Consider the following 19,834-nt stretch of genomic DNA (forward strand, 5'->3'; position numbering starts at 1 on the left):
GTCAGTCATGCCAGGCTTTGCAGACTACATTCATACTTTGAATACACAGGCAGTCATGTTAGGCGTGCTACGTGTGCAAGGAGTGAAATAACAAAGCATAGTCTCTGGCTCCCTCAATCTCTCTCTGTCAGTAATATAGAGGCCCAATCATGTATAGACAAGTGCAGGCCTTCCTATACTGTTCACATAGATGCAGCTCTAGCCAGATGTGCTATTTTTGTGTCTCCCTTTCTGACACACGCAGATGTCATCACACTCTACATCTGTAGAGCACACACTGGCCAAACCCAAACAGCTTTTTTTTCACTTTTAGGTCTAAAGGACCTTTTGGGCTTCCTTTTGCCTATTGAGGCCAAAATGCCTATTGGTGTGTGAACCCGCCAATCGCCGCTTGCGGCTATATTTCTTTCTTATTATTCTTTGTCCCATTTTTTGACCTAAAACATATTGTGCAGCCTAGACCGTAATGCCTAGAAACCCCAAACTTGGCAAAAAGGTTCAGTTAACTCCAAGGACCAGATTCCCATACAGGGACCCAAATTGGCCTGATGGTGGCGCTATAGCAGACCATATTGACTCTTTGTCCATATCTCCTACACCGTAAGTCCTAGAACCAAAATTCCAGTTCCTATACATTCCTTGACTAAATTCAATAGGACAATTAATATACAACCATTAAGCTCCGCCCACTTAGATTTCGAGTTAATTTGCATAATGTGCAAAATCACACACATTTTTGAGCGCGAACTAGTCCCTGGATTTTTCACATACATGCACATATGTGGTATCAAAACGTTCAGAAGAGTCTGAACTTTAAAATGTATCCAACAAAAATGCTAATTTCTTCACTACCTAGTCAGTATAAGCCAATCAAATGAGGGGGCGTAAATTCAATAGTAAATTTTGCGCATATGGAGCTCTAACTTAAGAAAACTTGCATGTAATGAGATGGCACTTCACAGACAGCTTCCCTGTGAGGGTCTGGGGCAGCTCGCAGAGGTTGCCATACCTCACCTGCTAGGGGGCGCTATAACATGCAAAAATTTGCCCCATGCACTCAGATTGGCCGATCCACATGAAACTTGGCAGACATCATCTATGGGCCTCTGGGAACCAGATCCTAAAGCAGACATGCCATACTTCCAAAATGGCTGACGTAATCGGCCAATCAGTGATCGGCATGCGTTTGACAGGCTTACCATTGGTCGATCTGCACGAAACCTCTTGGGTGTGGACAAGTGAACACCCCCTATGACATAATCCAGCCGGGTGTCGATTGGCCACTGGGGGGCGCTATTGCAAATAAAGCAAGTATATCCCCTACATAATTCCACTTGGGAACATGCAATTGGACTCTTTTGGTTCCTTGCAGTAGTGCAAACAACTTTCCCATTACATGTCCTATTAAAAAATGCACAGTTTAATTACAGTTAATAATAGTTTGAAATCATCACTTTTCATACTCCTCCTAGGATTTTCATACTATCATGTCAAGCAAAGTCTTATAATACTCTACAGAGTGTGAAATCAAAAAACAATCCAAAGATTTTGGATTTGAGGACACTTATACCTGCTAAATATTTTTTTAATGGACAGCATCGATACATATAATATTCATATTCTTAAAGCTATTTCATATTTTACCCAATTCTGACCAAAATGTACAAGCCCATTCAGAATCCCATCCTGAACAAATTTGTCAAGTTTCATCTAAATCGGTTATCGTATGGCTCTACAGTGCAGTATTATATACAATGCATAAGAATGCATGTAAAGTCCCTCTGTCACCTTCTCCTTCTCACACGCACGCAAGCTGAAACTCACACTATCAGTCTCTCTCACACTCTCACCCACATTCCCCCTCCCATCTCTGTGCCCTAAGTAAACATTGCTCTGGCTACCTAGATCTCTCTGTGTCTATTAACCAGGCACACACACATACAGGCGCAAGCAGGCCTTCCTATAGCATTCACAATGACACTTCCCTAGCCATACCCACCCATATCTCAGTGACTAACACATGCTTATACAAACTGATATTTGGCTTCTTTTTTGTCTCTCTCTCACACAAACACACAGACACACACACCTTTATACCTATATGTAGGTATAGTTTCTATGTATACTTATCTATGTATGTATTAGTATATGTTGTCATAGTTTGAGTACATACACTACCACACACACACACACACACACACTTCTACCTAAATGTATGTATAGTTTGTATGCATATCTGTCCAGTCATAACAGTCATGTCAGTCCAGTCATGTCAGTCATTTCAGTCCAGTCATATCAGTCATGTCAGTCCAGTCATGTCAGACATAAGTCATGTCAGTCATATCAGTCATGTCATTACAGTCATGCCAGTCATGTCACTCATTCCAGTTATGTCAGTCATATCAGTCATATTACTTTTGTTCATCATGCCAGTGATGTCATTTCAGTCATGCCAGTCATATCAGTTATGTCAGTCATGCCAGTCATGTCAGTCATGTAATGCCAGGCTTTGCAGACTACATTCATACTTTGAATACACGGGCAGTCATGTTAGGCGTGCAAGGTGTGCAAGGAGTGAATTAACAAAGCATAGTCTCTGGCACCCTCAATCTCTCTCTGTCTGTAATATACAGGCCCAATCATGTATAGACACATGCAGGCCTTCCTATATTGTTCACATAGATGCAGCCCTAGCCAGATGTGCTGTTTCTGTGTCTCCCTTTCTGACACACACAGATGTCATCACACACTATCTGTAGAGCACACACTGGCCAAACCCAAACAGCATCTTTTCACTTTTAGGTCTAAAGGACCTTTTGGGCTTCCTTTTGCCTATTGAGGCCAAAATATGCCTATTTGTGTGTGAACCCGCCAATCGCCGCTTGCGGCTATATTTAGGGTTCACACACATAGTGTGGGAACCCTATTGTAATTGCTCGAGTTTTTCTTATTATTATTATTTTTCAGGCTGTAAAACGCATACTGCAGCCTAGACCGTAAGGCCCAGAAACACCAAACTTGGCAGACAGGTGCACCAGAGGTGCAATGAGGGAAACCCAGACAATGACCCACATTGGCCTGATGGTGGCGCTATAGCGCAGCATTTTGTGTTTTGGTCCATATCTCCTACACCGTAGGTCATAGAAACGAAATTCCACTTCTGATGGATTCCTTGGCTCAAACCAAACAAAAAAGCCTCAAGGACCCTTTAGCTCCGCCTACTTAGATTTCGAGTTAATTTGCATAATGTGCAAAATCGCACACATCTTTGAGCCCAAACTTGTCCCTGGATTTTTCACATACATGCACATATGTGGTATCAAAACGTTCAGAAGAGTCTGAACTTTAAAATCTATCCAGCAAAAATGCAAATTTCATCACTACCTAGTCAGTATAAGCCAATCAAATGAGAGGGTGTAAACTCAATAGTAAATTTTGCGCATATGAAGCTCTAACTGCAGAAAACTTGCATGCAATGAGATGACACTTCACAGACAGCTTCCCTCTGAGGGTCTGGGGCAGCTCGCAGAGGTTGCCATACCTCACCTGCTAGGGGGCGCTATAACATGCAAAAATTTGCCCCATGCACTCAGATTGGCCGATCCACATGAAACTTGGCAGACATCATCTATGGGCCTCTGGGAACCAGGTCCTAAAGCAGACATGCCATACTTCCAAAATGGCTGACGTAATCGGCCAATCAGTGATCGGCACGCGTTTGACAGGCTTACCATTGGTCGATCTGCACGAAACCTCTTAGGTGTGGACAAGTGCACACCCCCTATGACATAATCCAGCCGGGTGTCGATTGGCCACTGGGGGGCGCTATTGCAAATAAAGCAAGTATATCCCCTACATAATTCCACTTGGGAACATGCAATTAGACTCTTTTGATTCCTTGCAGTAGTGCGAACAACTTTCCCATTACATGTCCTATTAAAAAATGCACAGTTTATTTACAGTTATTAATAGTTTGAAATCATCACTTTTCATACTCCTCCTAGGATTTTCATACTATCATGTCAAGCAAAGTCTTATAATACTCTACAGAGTGTGAAATCAAAAAACAATCCAAAGATTTTGGATTTTAGGACACTTATACCTGCTAAATATTTTTTTACGGACAGCATCGATACATATAATATTCATATTCTTGAAGCTCTTTCATATTTTATCCAATTCTGACCAAAATGCACAAGCCCATTCAGAATCCCATCCTGAACAAACTTGTCAAGTTTCATCTAAATCGGTTATCGTATGGATTTACAATGCAGTATTATATACAATGCATAAAAATGCATGTAAAGTCCCTCTGTCACCTTCTCCTTCTCACACGCACGTAAGCTGAAACTCACACACTCAGTCTCTCTCTCACTCTCACCCACATTCCCCCTCCCATCTCTGTGCCCTAAGTAAACATTGCTCTGGCTACCTAGATCTCTCTGTGTCTATTAACCAGGCACACACACATACAGGCGCAAGCAGGCCTTCCTATAGCATTCACAATGACACTTCCCTAGCCATACCCACCCATATCTCAGTGACTAACACATGCTCATACAAACTGATATTTGGCTTCTTTTTTGTCTCTCTCTCACACAAACACACAGACACACACACCTTTATACCTATATGTATGTATAGTTTCTATGTATACTTATGTATGTATGTATTAGTATATGTTGTCATAGTTTGAATACATATACTACCACACACACACACACACACACACACACACACACACACACACTTCTACCTAAGTGTATGTATAGTTTGTATGCATATCTATAGTATATGTATAGTATATGTCAGTCATACCAGTGATGTCAGTCATATCAGACATGCCAGTCCAGTCATGTCAGTTATATCAGTCATGTCAGTGATGCCAGTCATGTTCTGCCAGTCATGTAAGTCATGTCATGCCAATCATTTCAGTCCAGTCATATCAGTCATTTCAGTCCAGTCATGTCAGTCAAATCTTCAAATCATTACAGTCATGCCAGTTATGTCAGTCATATCAGTCATGTTAATTTTGTTCGTCATGCCAGTGATGTCATTCCAGTCATGCCAGTCATATCAGTTATGTCAGTAATGCCAGTCATGTCAGTCATGCCAGGCTTTGCAGACTACATTCATACTTTTGAATACACAGGCAGTCATGTTAGGCGTGCTACGTGTACAAGGAGTGAAATAACAAAGCATAGTCTCTGGCTCCCTCAATCTCTCTCTGTCAGTAATATAGAGGCCCAATCATGTACAGACAAGTGCAGGCCTTCCTATACTGTTCACATAGATGCAGCTCTAGCCAGATGTGCTATTTTGTGTCTCCCTTTCTGACACACGCAGATGTCATCACACTCTACATCTGTAGAGCACACACTGGCCAAACCCAAACAGCTTTTTTTCACTTTTAGGTCTAAAGGACCTTTTGGGCTTCCTTTTGCCTATTGAGGCCAAAATGCCTATTGGTGTGTGAACCCGCCAATCGCCGCTTGCGGCTATATTTAGGGTTCACACACACATAGTGTGGGAACCCTATTGTAATTGTTAGCGTTTTTCTTATTATTATTATTATTATTCTTTTTCCCATTTTGCTGTCTATAAATCATTCTGCAGCCTAAACCGTAAGGCCTAGACACACCAAACTTGCCAAACTTGGTCTCTAGGTCAAAAGGACCACACACACTTATAGGGACCCACATCGGCCTGATGGTGGCGCTATAGCACACTATGTGACTTTTTGGCCCATATCTCCCATACCATAAGTCATAGAAACAAAATTCCACTTCCTATGCATTCCTTGGCTCAATTCAATAGGACATTTCATATACAACTATGAAGCTCCGCCTACTTAGATTTTTTGCTAATTTGCATAATATGCAAAACCTACTTTTGCCTACTACTCCTTGGTTTTTCGTCTGATCCCCACAGTCTTGGTATCAAACTACTCAGAAGAATCTCATTATCAAAACCCATCGCCAACATTGTGACATTTCCATACAGCCTGGCTGTCACATGTTAATCAATAGCTCTGAGGCGTGGCCAAATTTACTTCAGCAGCTATATCTCAACAATGCTTTGACCAATCTTCATGAAAATATATCAGTTGTTAGGACACATGACTCAGAGGTCACAGGTCAAAGCTGGCCACGATTGTCCAATAGGGGGCGCTATAACATGGGAAAAACTGTTTCTCAGAAACCATTAGTCACATCAAGCCAAAACTTTACAGGCATCATCATGGGGTCAAGTGGTATCAAGACACACAATGATGACCTCATCACTCAAAAAACATGGCCGCCATAAGCCAATTAATTTTAATTTTAATTAATTGGCCATTTGACCTACTTACCATAGGTACATACACATGAAACTGACATGGTATGTTCATGTACACACCCTCTAAGACATACTCATGTTAGAAGGGAATTGCACCACTAGGTGGCGCTATACTAGAAAATCCTGAATTTCTCCTACATATTTTCACTTATCAAGAAATGCTTGCACTCATATGATTGTATGCAGAATTCCTAGCAACTTTGTAATTACATGTGCTTTGCAAAAATGTACCACTTTTTCACTATTATCAAATATATATAACTTGTCATTTTCATACTAGTCCTAGCATTTTAACTCCATCACCTTAAATCACACCTTGTAATACTCAGCAGACTCTGAAATGCTAAGATTAGCGAAAAAATCCTAAGTTTTTGACAAATTAATATTTTTCATATGCATCACAATGCTACCATCATAACACATCAAATTCCCAGTTCAATAACTACGCCATAGTATGTCTGATTGTTATGGAAATTGAAATCCACATTCACATGACCATTGTGGTGCGATGTGCCAATTTTGAGCCAAATCCGTCCACAAACAGCTCTACAGTGAATATTTTCATTTTCCATACAAAGCAGTGGAGGGAGGCATACACAGCTGCTAAGCCACACACGCACGTGCCTTTCTCACACACTCTGCCCCCCCCTCCTCCACTCCCCTCACACTCCCCCTTGCTTCCAACACTTTACAACCCATGGGCTCTACCTCCCCCCCCTCTCTTTCACATGCACTTACAAAAACACAGGCCTCTGTAGCTTTCACACTGCCCTTGCCATACCTACCCATTTCTCTATGAGTAACCCAGATACAAACACACAAACTGACGTTTAGCTTCTGTTTTTGAAAACACTCTCTCTCTCTCTCACACACACACACACACACACACACCTACTTATAGGTTTAACATACACACTGCCCTAGCCATGTATACCCATTACTCTTTGACTAAAACACACACACACACACACACACACACACACACACACACACACACACACACACTTCTACCTAAATGTATGTATAGTTTGTATGCATATTTATAGTATATGTATAGTATATGTCATTCATGCCAGCAATGTCAGTCGTATCAGTCATATCAGGCATGCCATGCCAGTCATTTCAGTCCAGTCATATCAGTCATATCAGTCATGTCAGTCATATAAGTCAAATAATCAAATCATTACAGTCATGCCAGTTATGTCAGTCAAATCAGTCATGTTAGTCCACATTCATACTTTGAATACACGGACAGTCATGTTAGGCATGCAAGGTGTGCAAGGAGTGAATTAACAAAGCATAGTCTCTGGCTCCCTCAATCTCTCTCTGTCGGTAATATACAGGCCCAATTATGTATAGACACATGCAGGCCTTCCTATACTGTTCACATAGATGCAACCCTAGCCAGATGTGCTATTTCTGTGTCTCATTTTTTGACACAAGCAGATGTCAGTCATGTCAGTCCAGTCATGTCAGACATAAGTCGTGTCAGTCATATCAGTCATGTCATGCCAGTCATGTCACTCATATCAGTCATGTCATTACAGTCATGCTAGTCATGTCACTCATTCCAGTCATGCCAGTTGTCAGTCATATCAGTCATGTTATTTTGTTCATCATGCCAGTGAAGTCATTCCAGTTATGCCAGTTATATCAGTTATGTCAGCATGTGATTTACTTCTGATCTGAATCATTTTGCCAATTTTTTGGGCTTTTTTGCCTTTTCGTGTGTGAACCCGCAATTGCCGCTTGCGGCTATATTTAGGGCTCCGAGCACCAAAGGTGCTGGAGGCCTATTGTAATTGTTAGGATTTTTCTCCTTATTATTAGGGTTCACACACATAGTGTGGGAAACCTATTGTTATTGCTCGGATTTTTCTTTCTTATTATTATTATTATTTTTCTCCGCATAAAACGCATACTGCAGCCTAGACCGTAAGGCCCAGGGAGACCAAACTTGGCAGACTGGTGTAGTCTGTTTGCGGGACCGTGCTAAAGTACAGAGACCCACATTGGCCTGATGGTGGCGCTATAGCGCAGCATTTTGCGTTTTGGTCCATATCTCCCACCCCGTAGGTCCTAGAAACAAAATTCCACTTCAGGTGCATTCCTTGGCTCCAGACAAACAAAAAAGCCTCAAGAACCATTAAGCTCCGCCTACTTAGATTTTTTGCTAATTTGCATAATATGCAAAACCTACTTTTTTATACTAGTCCCTGGTTTTTCATCGGATTTGTTCAATCTTGGTGTCAAAATATTCAGAAGAATCTCATTATCAATAAATTTGAACAAAATTGTTACATTTGCATACAGTGTCGTTGTGACATGTCAATCAATAGCTCTGAGGCGTGGCCAAATTCACTTCAGCAGCTATATCTCAGCAATGCTTTGACCTATCTTTATGAAAATTTATCAGTTGTTAGGGCACATGACTCAGAGGTCACAGGTCAAAGCTGGCCACAATTGTCCAATAGGGGGCGCTATAACATGGGGAAATTTGTTTCTCAGAAACCATTAGTCACATCAAGCCCAAACTTTACAGGCATCATCAGGGGCCCAAGTAGTATCAAGGCACACAATGATGACCTCATCACTCAAAAAACATGGCCGCCATGAGCCAATTAATTTTTATTTGAATTAATTGGCCATTTGACAGACTTACCATTGGCCAATCAACATGAAACCTCATCACTGTGCATATCCCAGGACTATGTGTCATACTGTGCAGTGTTGAAACATTTGGCCACTAGGTGGCGCTATTTGTGAAAATCATGCATAACTCCTCCAAATTTTCACTTAGGAACATGCAACTTGTTTCTTTTTATACCTTGCAGTAGACCTGACAACTTTGCAATTACAAGTCCTATTAAAAAATGCATACTTTTGTCACATTCATCAATTGTTTGAAAATAGCTCTTTAAGAACTAGTCCTAGGAATTTGATCCAATGATGGCAAAAATGGCATAGGCATAATCTGTAGACACTGTAGTTAACTAAATAAGGAAAAAATGTTGCATTTTTATTTGTCTGATTGGTCAATTTTTCCATTATATCCTTCTGGCCATGCCATAAATGACCTTTATTGCTATAACTCATAAACCATGTAAGTGATCAACTCCCAATTTGAAAGGCTTTTATACACTGAGGTCCTTGTGAGGTAGGCCAAGTTTGGTTCAAATTGGCCTGTCGGAGGCGCTACAGTACCCAAAAACCTGAGAAATCATAAAAACTCACGCAGCAATCTTGTTATGCAGAATACAGACAAGTAATGGGGCTTGTATGATTCAGATCAATGAGATCTATAACATTGCAATTACATCTCATAACATAAAGTGCACTGCCTGACCAGAAATGAACCTTTTAATTCACCAAAATGTCATTGCATTACTGAGATTAATGAGATATCAGTATCATAGTACTTGGGCTCCATCTAGTGGCCAAACACCGAAACTGACTGAAAACAATTGCTCACATGAAACACCACACAAACGCACACAAAGCTGATCTCAGCATGTGATTTAGTTCTGTGATCTGAATCATTTTGCCAATACACATTATTTTGATCCTTTTGGGCCTTTAGTGCCTCAGTTGAATTGAATGTTTTGTCACATTGATTTACTTATGCATTTTTTCCACTCAAACAGCTTCTATTCACTTTTGGGTCTAAATGACCTATTGGGCTTCTTTTTGCCTATTGAGGCCAAGAGGCCAATTTGTTGGTCTAAAAGACCCTTTGGGCTTTTTTGCCTTTTTTTGTGTGAACCCGCCAATCGCCGCTTGCGGCTATATTTATTATTATTATTCTTTTTCTGCCTTAAAACGGATCGCACAGCCCAAACCGTAAGGCCTACAGACTTGAAACTTGGTCAATAGGTAGTAGTCCCTCCCGCTACTCAGGCGCAAGACGCCAGCCAAATCCGCCCATAGGTGGCGCTACAGCGCACGCAAACGCATTCAAGTAAATTGCCAGTACCACGTATGTCCTAAATTAAAATTTTTTTCATATACATGTTCCTTGTCTCCAAACCTACCAAAAAGCCTCAAGAACCCATAAGCTCCGCCTACTTCGTTTTCGAGCTAATTTGCATAATATGCAAAATCGCACACATTTTTGAGAGCTAACTAGTCCCTGGATTTTTCACATACATGCACATATGTGGTATCAAAACGTTCAGAAGAGTCTGAACTTTAATAATCTTTAACAAAAAATGCACATTTCTGCACATGGGCGTGGCCACATGCCACACAAGTCAAGGGGCAAAAATTTCACAGCCAAAAATGCACATTTTCTGCTGTATCTCATGCATACTTTTACATATTCACACCAAATTTCATATACATGTACCTGTTGGGCGTCTACACCTGCCCATACATTTTGGCACACATTCACACCTAGGGGGCGCTATAACTGCCAAAAAACTCTCCTGCACACACCGATTGGCCAAATAACACGAAACTTGGTATGCATCATCTACATGCACCTCTGAGACAGGTCCTAGGTCTGCACCATCATATGTCCAATATGGCCGCCACCATCGACCAATTAGCTGTCAGTATACAATTTCACAAGCTTTACAAGCTTTACATATGTCAATTGACCTGAAACTCACATGGCATGTTCAGGTGCACACCCTCTAAGACATACTGGGGTATGATGGCAATTGCACCACTAGGTGGCGCTATACTAGAAACTCCTGAATTACGCCCACATAGTATGACATAAAACAACAAACTTGGACTCATATGATTCTACGTAGAATCCTTAACAACTTTGTAATTGCAAGTGCTTTACAAAAATGTACGGATTTTCATATATTATCAAATATGTATAATTTCCACTTTCCATACTACGCCTAGGATTTTCACTCCATCACCTCAAATCACACCTTGATATACTCAGCAGACTATGCAATGCAAATGTTGTGCAAAAAATCCTAAGATTTCCACAAATTTATATTTTTCCTATGCATCACAATGGTACCATCATAACACATCAAATTCATATTTTAATAACTCCGCTATAGTATGTCCTATGTTTATGAAAATTGACATGCACATTCACATGACCATTGAGGTGATATGTGCCAAATTTGAGCTAAATCCGTCCACAAATGACTCTACAGTGAATATTTTCAATTTCCATACTCAGCAGTGCAAGGAGCGGTAGAGAGCCTTTTGCAGGCACGCACGCTCTCATTCTCGCAGACGCAGAGTGCCCCTCTCATCCACTCCCCCCACACTCCCCCAACCTTCTAACACTTAACAACCCATGTCTCTGTCTCCCCCTCCCTCTCTCTATTTCACATGCACTCACTTCTCACACACGCAGAGTGCCCCTCTCATCCACTCCCCCCCACACTCCCCCAACCTTCTAACACTTAACAACCCATGGTCTCTGTCTCCCCCTCCCTCTCTCTATTTCACATGCACTCACAGAAAAAACAGGCCTCCCTATAAGCTTCACATACACACTGCCTTAGCCATGCCTACTCATACATTAGAGTAACACATATAAACACCTAATTCACACACACACACACACACACATACACCTACTTATGTGTATGCATCACAAATTGAGCACATACACTGTCATGTCAGACATGTGAGTTCACTGTGACAACTAAGACTGCCCATTATATGCAATCACTCACACACATACACAGCTCTAACTGATGAAAACAAACATTATCACACCAAACCCCTCTCTCTCTCTATTACACATGCACACACATGCACTGGCCTACCAATAGGTTTCACATACACACTGGCCTAGCCATATCTACTATGCCTTCGCCGCAGGCATGCAAGTCGGTACCTATGCCACTTGCGAGGAGCCCGCTCATTGCCGCTTGCGGCTATATTGGCAATTATAATTGCTTAGATAATAATCTAAAACTGTAACTACAGCCTACGGCATACATCCTACAACCATGAAACTTGGCAGAAAGGTGTAGTCTCTTTGCAAGACCGAGCACAAGTACAGAGACCCATATTGGCCTGATGGTGGCGCTATAGCGCACCATTTTGCGTTTTGGTCCATATCTCCCACACCGTAGGTCCTAGAAACAAAATTCCACTTCAGGTGCATTCCTTGGCTCCAGACAAACAAAAAAGCCTCAAGAACCATTAAGCTCCGCCTACTTAGATTTTTTGCTAATTTGCATAATATGCAAAACCTACTTTTTTATACTAGTCCCTGGTTTTTCATCGGATCACCACAACCTTGGTGTCAAAATATTCAGGAGAATCTCATTATCAAAGTTGCTTAAAAACATTTTGAGATTTGCATACAGTCTGGTTGTCACATGTCAATCAATAGCTCCGAGGCGTGGCCAAATTTACTTAAACAGCTATATCTCAGCAACGCTTTGACCAATCTTTATAAAAATTTATCAGTTGTTAGGGCACATGACTCAGAGGTCACAGGTCCACGATTGTCCAATAGGGGGCGCTATAACATGGGAAAAACTGTTTCTCAGAAACCATTAGTCATATTAAGACAAAACTTTACATGCATCATCAGGGGCCCAAGTGGTATCAAGGCACACATTGATGACATCATCACTTAAAAAATATGGCCACCATTCACCAATTAATTGGTTTTGGCCATTTCACAGGCTTAACATAAGTACATACACCTGAAACAGATATGGTATGTTCATCTACACACCCACACACATCTGAATCATTTTGGCAATATCTCCCACACTGTAGGGCATAAGCAGAGAACTGCTAAACCACGCACGCTGGCCATTCTCACACACGCAGAGTGCCCTCCCTTCCTCCACTCCCTCCAGACTCCCCCGTCCTTCGAACAACCCAATGGCGATGCCTCCACCCCTCTCTCTTTCACATGCACTCACAAAAACACAGGCCTCTCTAAAAAATAAAACGCAAATACACATTATTTTGATCCTTTTGGGCTTTTAGTGCCTCAATTGAACCTTTTTTTGCACATTGATGTAATTATGCCTTTTTTCCACTGAAACAGCTTCTTTTCACTTTTAGGTCTAAAGGACCTTATGGGTTTCTTTTTGCCTATAGAGCCCAAGAGGCCTATTCGTGTGTGAACCCGCCAATTGCCGCTTGCGGCTATATTTCTTATTATTATTATTTTTCAGGCTGTAAAACGCATACTGCAGCCTAGACCGTAAGGCCCAGAAACACCAAACTTGGCAGACAGGTGCACCAGAGGTGCAATGAGGGAAACCCAGACAATGACCCACATTGGCCTGATGGTGGCGCTATAGCGCAGCATTTTGTGTTTTGGTCCATATCTCCTACACCGTAGGTCATAGAAACGAAATTCCACTTCTGATGGATTCCTTGGCTAAAACCAAACAAAAAAGCCTCAAGGACCCTTTAGCTCCGCCCACTTAGATTTCGAGATAATTTGCATAATGTGCAAAATCGCACACATCTTTGGGCCCAAACTTGTCCCTGGATTTTTCACATACATGCACATATGTGGTATCAAAACGTTCAGAAGAGTCTGAACTTTAAAATCTATCCAGCAAAAATGCTAATTTCTTCACTACCTAGTCAGTATAAGCCAATCAAATGAGGGGGCGTAAATTCAATAGTAAATTTTGCGCATATGGAGCTCTAACTTAAGAAAACTTGCATGTAATGAGATGGCACTTCACAGACAGCTTCCCTGTGAGGGTCTGGGGCAGCTCGCAGAGGTTGCCATACCTCACCTGCTAGGGGGCGCTATAACATGCAAAAATTTGCCCCATGCACTCAGATTGGCCGATCCACATGAAACTTGACAGACATCATCTATGGGCCTCTGGAAACCAGGTCCTAAAGCAGACATGCCATACTTCCAAAATGGCTGACGTAATCGGCCAATCAGTGATCGGCACGCGTTTGACAGGCTTACCATTGGTCGATCTGCACGAAACCTCTTGGGTGTGGACAAGTGCACGCCCCCCATGACATAATCCAGCCGGGTGTCGATTGGCCACTGGGGGGCGCTATTGCAAAAAAAGCAAGTATATCCCCTACATAATTCCACTTGGGAACATGCAATTGGACTCTTTTGATTCCTTGCAGTAGTGCGAACAACTTTCCCATTACATGTCCTATTAAAAAATGCACAGTTTATTTACAGTTAATAATAGTTTGAAATCATCACTTTTCATACTGCTCCTAGGATTTTCATACTATCATGTCAAACAAAGTCTTATAATACTCTACAGATTGTGAAATCAAAAAACAATCCAAAGATTTTGGATTTGAGGACACTTATACCTGCTAAATATTTTTTTAATGGACAGCATCGATACATATAATATTCATATTCTTAAAGCTCTTTCATATTTTATCCAATTCTGACCAAAATGCACAAGCCCATTCAGAATCCCATCCTGAACAAATTTGTCAAGTTTCATCTAAATCGGTTATCGTATGGCTCTACAGTGCAGTATTATTTACAATGCATAAAAATGCATGTAAAGTCCCTCTGTCACCTTCTCCTTCTCACACGCACGCAAGCTGAAACTCACACACACACTCAGTCTCTCTCACACTCTCACCCACATTCCCCCTCCCATCTCTGTGCCCTAAGTAAACATTGCTCTGGCTACCTAGATCTCTCTGTGTCTATTAACCAGGCACACACACATACAGGCGCAAGCAGGCCTTCCTATAGCATTCACAATGACACTTCCCTAGCCATACCCACCCATATCTCAGTGACTAACACATGCTCATACAAACTGATATTTGGCTTCTTTTTTGTCTCTCTCTCACACAAACACACAGACACACACACCTTTATACCTATATGTATGTATTGTCATAGTTTGAGTACATACACTACCACACACACACACACACACACACACACACACACACTACTACCTAAATGTATGTAAAGTTTGTATGCATATCTATAGTATATGTATAGTATATGTCAGTCATGCCAGTGATGTCAGTCATATCAGAAATGCCAGTCATGTCAGTTACATCAGTCATGTCAGTCATGCCAATCATTTCAGTCCAGTCATATCAGTCATTTCAGTCCAGTCATATCAGTCATGTCAGTCAAATCATCAAATCATTACAGTCATGCCAGTTATGTCAGTCATGCCAGTCATGTCAGTCATGTAATGCCAGGCTTTGCAGACTACATTCATACTTTGAATACACGGGCAGTCATGTTAGGCGTGCTAGGTGTACAAGGAGTGAAATAACAAAACATAGTCTCTGGCTCCCTCAATCTCTCTCTGTCTGTAATATAGAGGCCCAATCATGTATAGACAAGTGCAGGCCTTCCTTTACTGTTCACATAGATGCAGCCCTAGCCAGATGTGCTATTTTTGTGTCTCCCTTTCTGACACACGCAGATGTCATCACACTCTATCTGTAGAGCACACACTGACCAAACCCAAACAGCTTCTTTTCACTTTTAGGTCTAAAGGACCTTTTGGGCTTCCTTTTGCCTATTGAGGCCAAAATATGCCTATTTGTGTGTGAACCCGCCAATCGCCGCTTGCGGCTATATTTATTATTATTTTTCAGGCTGTAAAACGCATACTGCAGCCTAGACCGTAAGGCCCAGAAACACCAAACTTGGCAGACAGGTGCACCAGAGGTGCAATGAGGGAAACCCAGACAATGACCCACATTGGCCTGATGGTGGCGCTATAGCGCAGCATTTTGTGTTTTGGTCCATATCTCCTACACCGTAGGTCATAGAAACGAAATTCCACTTCTGATGGATTCCTTGGCTCAAACCAAACAAAAAAGCCTCAAGGACCCTTTAGCTCCGCCCACTTAGATTTCGAGTTAATTTGCATAATGTGCAAAATCGCACACATCTTTGAGCCCAAACTTGTCCCTGGATTTTTCACATACATGCACATATGTGGTATCAAAACGTTCAGAAGAGTCTGAACTTTAAAATCTATCCAGCAAAAATGCTAATTTCATCACTACCTAGTCAGTATAAGCCAATCAAATGAGAGGGTGTAAACTCAATAGTAAATTTTGCGCATATGAAGCTCTAACTGCAGAAAACTTGCATGCAATGAGATGACACTTCACAGACAGCTTCCCTCTGAGGGTCTGGGGCAGCTCGCAGAGGTTGCCATACCTCACCTGCTAGGGGGCGCTATAACATGCAAAAATTTGCCCCATGCACTCAGATTGGCCGATCCACATGAAACTTGGCAGACATCATCTATGGGCCTCTGGGAACCAGGTCCTAAAACAGACATGCCATACTTCCAAAATGGCTGACGTAATCGGCCAATCAGTGATCGGCACGCGTTTGACAGGCTTACCATTGGTCGATCTGCACAAAACCTCTTGGGTGTGGACAAGTGCACACCCCCTATGACATAATCCAGCCGGGTGTCGATTGGCCACTGGGGGGCGCTATTGCAAATAAAGCAAGTATATCCCCTACATAATTCCACTTGGGAACATGCAATTAGACTCTTTTGATTCCTTGCAGTAGTGCGAACAACTTTCCCATTACATGTCCTATTAAAAAATGCACAGTTTACTTACAGTTAATAATAGTTTGAAATCATCACTTTTCATACTCCTCCTAGGATTTTCATACTATCATGTCAAGCAAAGTCTTATAATACTCTACAGAGTGTGAAATCAAAAAACAATCCAAAGATTTTGGATTTTAGGACACTTATACCTGCTAAATATTTTTTTAACGGACAGCATCGATACATATAATATTCATATTCTTGAAGCTCTTTCATATTTTATCCAATTCTGACCAAAATGCACAAGCCCATTCAGAATCCCATCCTGAACAAATTTGTCAAGTTTCATCTAAATCGGTTATCGTATGGCTCTACAGTGCAGTATTATATACAATGCATAAAAATGCATGTAAAGTCCCTCTGTCACCTTCTCCTTCTCACACGCACGCAGGCTGAAACTCACACACTCAGTCTCTCTCACACTCTCACCCACATTCCCACTCCCATCTCTGTGCCCTAAGTAAACATTGCTCTGGCTACCTAGATCTCTCTGTGTCTATTAACCAGGCACACACACATACAGGCGCAAGCAGGCCTTCCTGTAGCATTCACAATGACACTTCCCTAGCCATACCCACCCATATCCCAGTGACTAACACATGCTTATACAAACTGATATTTGGCTTCTTTTTTGTCTCTCTCTCACACAAACACACAGACACACACACCTTTATACCTATATGTATGTATAGTTTCTATGTATACTTATGTATGTATGTATTAGTATATGTTGTCATAGTTTGAATACATATACTACCACACACACACACACACACACACACTTCTACCTAAATGTATGTATAGTTTGTATGCATATCTATAGTATATGTATAGTATATGTCAGTCATATCAGACATGCCAGTCCAGTCATGTCAGTTATATCAGTCATGTCAGTGATGCCAGTCATGCCAGTCATGTTCTGCCAGTCATGTAAGTCATGTCATGCCAATCATTTCAGTCCAGTCATATCAGTCCTATCAGTCATGTCAGTCCAGTCATGTCAGTCAAATCTTCAAATCATTACAGTCATGCCAGTTATGTCAGTCATATCAGTCATGTTAATTTTGTTCGTCATGCCAGTGATGTCATTCCAGTCATGCCAGTCATATCAGTTATGTCAGTAATGCCAGTCATGTCAGTCATGCCAGGCTTTGCAGACTACATTCATACTTTGAATACACAGGCAGTCATGTTAGGCGTGCTACATGTACAAGGAGTGAAATAACAAAGCATAGTCTCTGGCTCCCTCAATCTCTCTCTGTCAGTAATATAGAGGCCCAATCATGTATAGACAAGTGCAGGCCTTCCTATACTGTTCACATAGATGCAGCCCTAGCCAGATGTGCTATTTTTGTGTCTCCCTTTCTGACACACGCAGATGTCATCACACTCTACATCTGTAGAGCACACACTGGCCAAACCCAAACAGCTTTTTTTCACTTTTAGGTCTAAAGGACCTTTTGGGCTTCCTTTTGCCTATTGAGGCCAAAATGCCTATTGGTGTGTGAACCCGCCAATCGCCGCTTGCGGCTATATTTTTCTCTATTTTTTTTTTCACATTTTGTCTCTCATAGTTGAGGTCTACCTATGATGTCAATTACAGGCCTCTCTCATCTTTTTAAGTGGGAGAACTTGCACAATTGGTGACTGACAATACTTATTTTCCCCACTGTAGCTAGGTTTTTAGCTTTTATTCTTGGGTGGTCTTGTGGTCTTATCGATTCTTGTATCAGTGACGTAACTGTGGTCAGATATGCAGGTCCAATCAGTAGTGTTTCATGTTCCATTCTCAACAGTGTTTCCGTCCCCATTAGCAAAAACCCCCTGAACCTGAACCACACAGCAGCCCCGTGTCCTCAAGGCCCTTACACGAGTCTCAACTCCATCAGCTACCTGCATGTCTATCTCTTTTGTTCTCGTTTCCTCTGAGGTGAACCAGCTATGTTTATGGTGTAGCAGTAACCCTCTCCCTCAGAGCTAGTGCTGTAGTGCTTGTGGTAAGAAGCTCGTGCTATCGCTCAAACCACATCTCAACATTTAAACATGGAAACAGAAGACACTTCTCTCATGTTGCGTTTCTCATTCTGGGGAAAGAGTTTTGTATGTTCATCATCGAAGAGCTACAGCACAGTGAACCTTCTGATCCATATCAGACACTCTGATCCATATCAGACATTCTGTGAGCGTTTGGATGAATTAACATAATTTCATCCAATTTTATTTTATTTTTAAATTTTATCCATGTCATAAATTATCCAGACCTGTATTTAAGCATGACAAACCAATGGTCCATGATTCTTCCACTGTATTCCAAGTGGGTAGTAGTGGGTAGTAATATAGCCAGAAGATTGTGGTTCCTGTGTCATGCCCAGCTGTGGTCAGGACTGGGTGAGGTGGTTCTGGAAGTCCTGTGATGGCTGCCACAGGTCCAGAACTTACGCCTCTCTCATGCTGGGAGCTTCTTTCTCCAGTTCCCACATCACTGCTCAGGGTCCTACAGTGAACATGATCTAGCACCTGTAGGGGAGGCTCAGACGCCACAACTCCTGTCCTCATTGGCTAGTGTCACCTATGACATCACAACATCTGCACCGAGACGGGCGTGTTGACCTGGAATAACATTACACAGAAAGACGGGCCTCAACACAGGACCTTAACAAAGACATCACATTACACAGGACCTTAACAAAGACATCACATTACACAGGACCTTAACAAAGACATCACATTACACAGAGCCTTAACAAAGACATCACATTACACAGAGCCTCAACGAAGACAGCACATTACACAGAGCCTTAACAAAGACATCACATTACACAGAGCCTTAACAAAGACATCACATTACACAGGGCCTTAACAAAGACATCACATTACACAGAGCCTTAACAAAGACATCACATTACACAGGGCCTTAACAAAGACATCACATTACACAGAGCCTTAACAAGACATCACATTACACAGAGCCTTAACAA

The sequence above is a fragment of the Brachyhypopomus gauderio genome, unplaced genomic scaffold (genome assembly GCF_052324685.1).
Source record: "Brachyhypopomus gauderio isolate BG-103 unplaced genomic scaffold, BGAUD_0.2 sc50, whole genome shotgun sequence".
In the NCBI taxonomy this organism is placed as follows: Eukaryota; Metazoa; Chordata; class Actinopteri; order Gymnotiformes; family Hypopomidae; genus Brachyhypopomus; species Brachyhypopomus gauderio.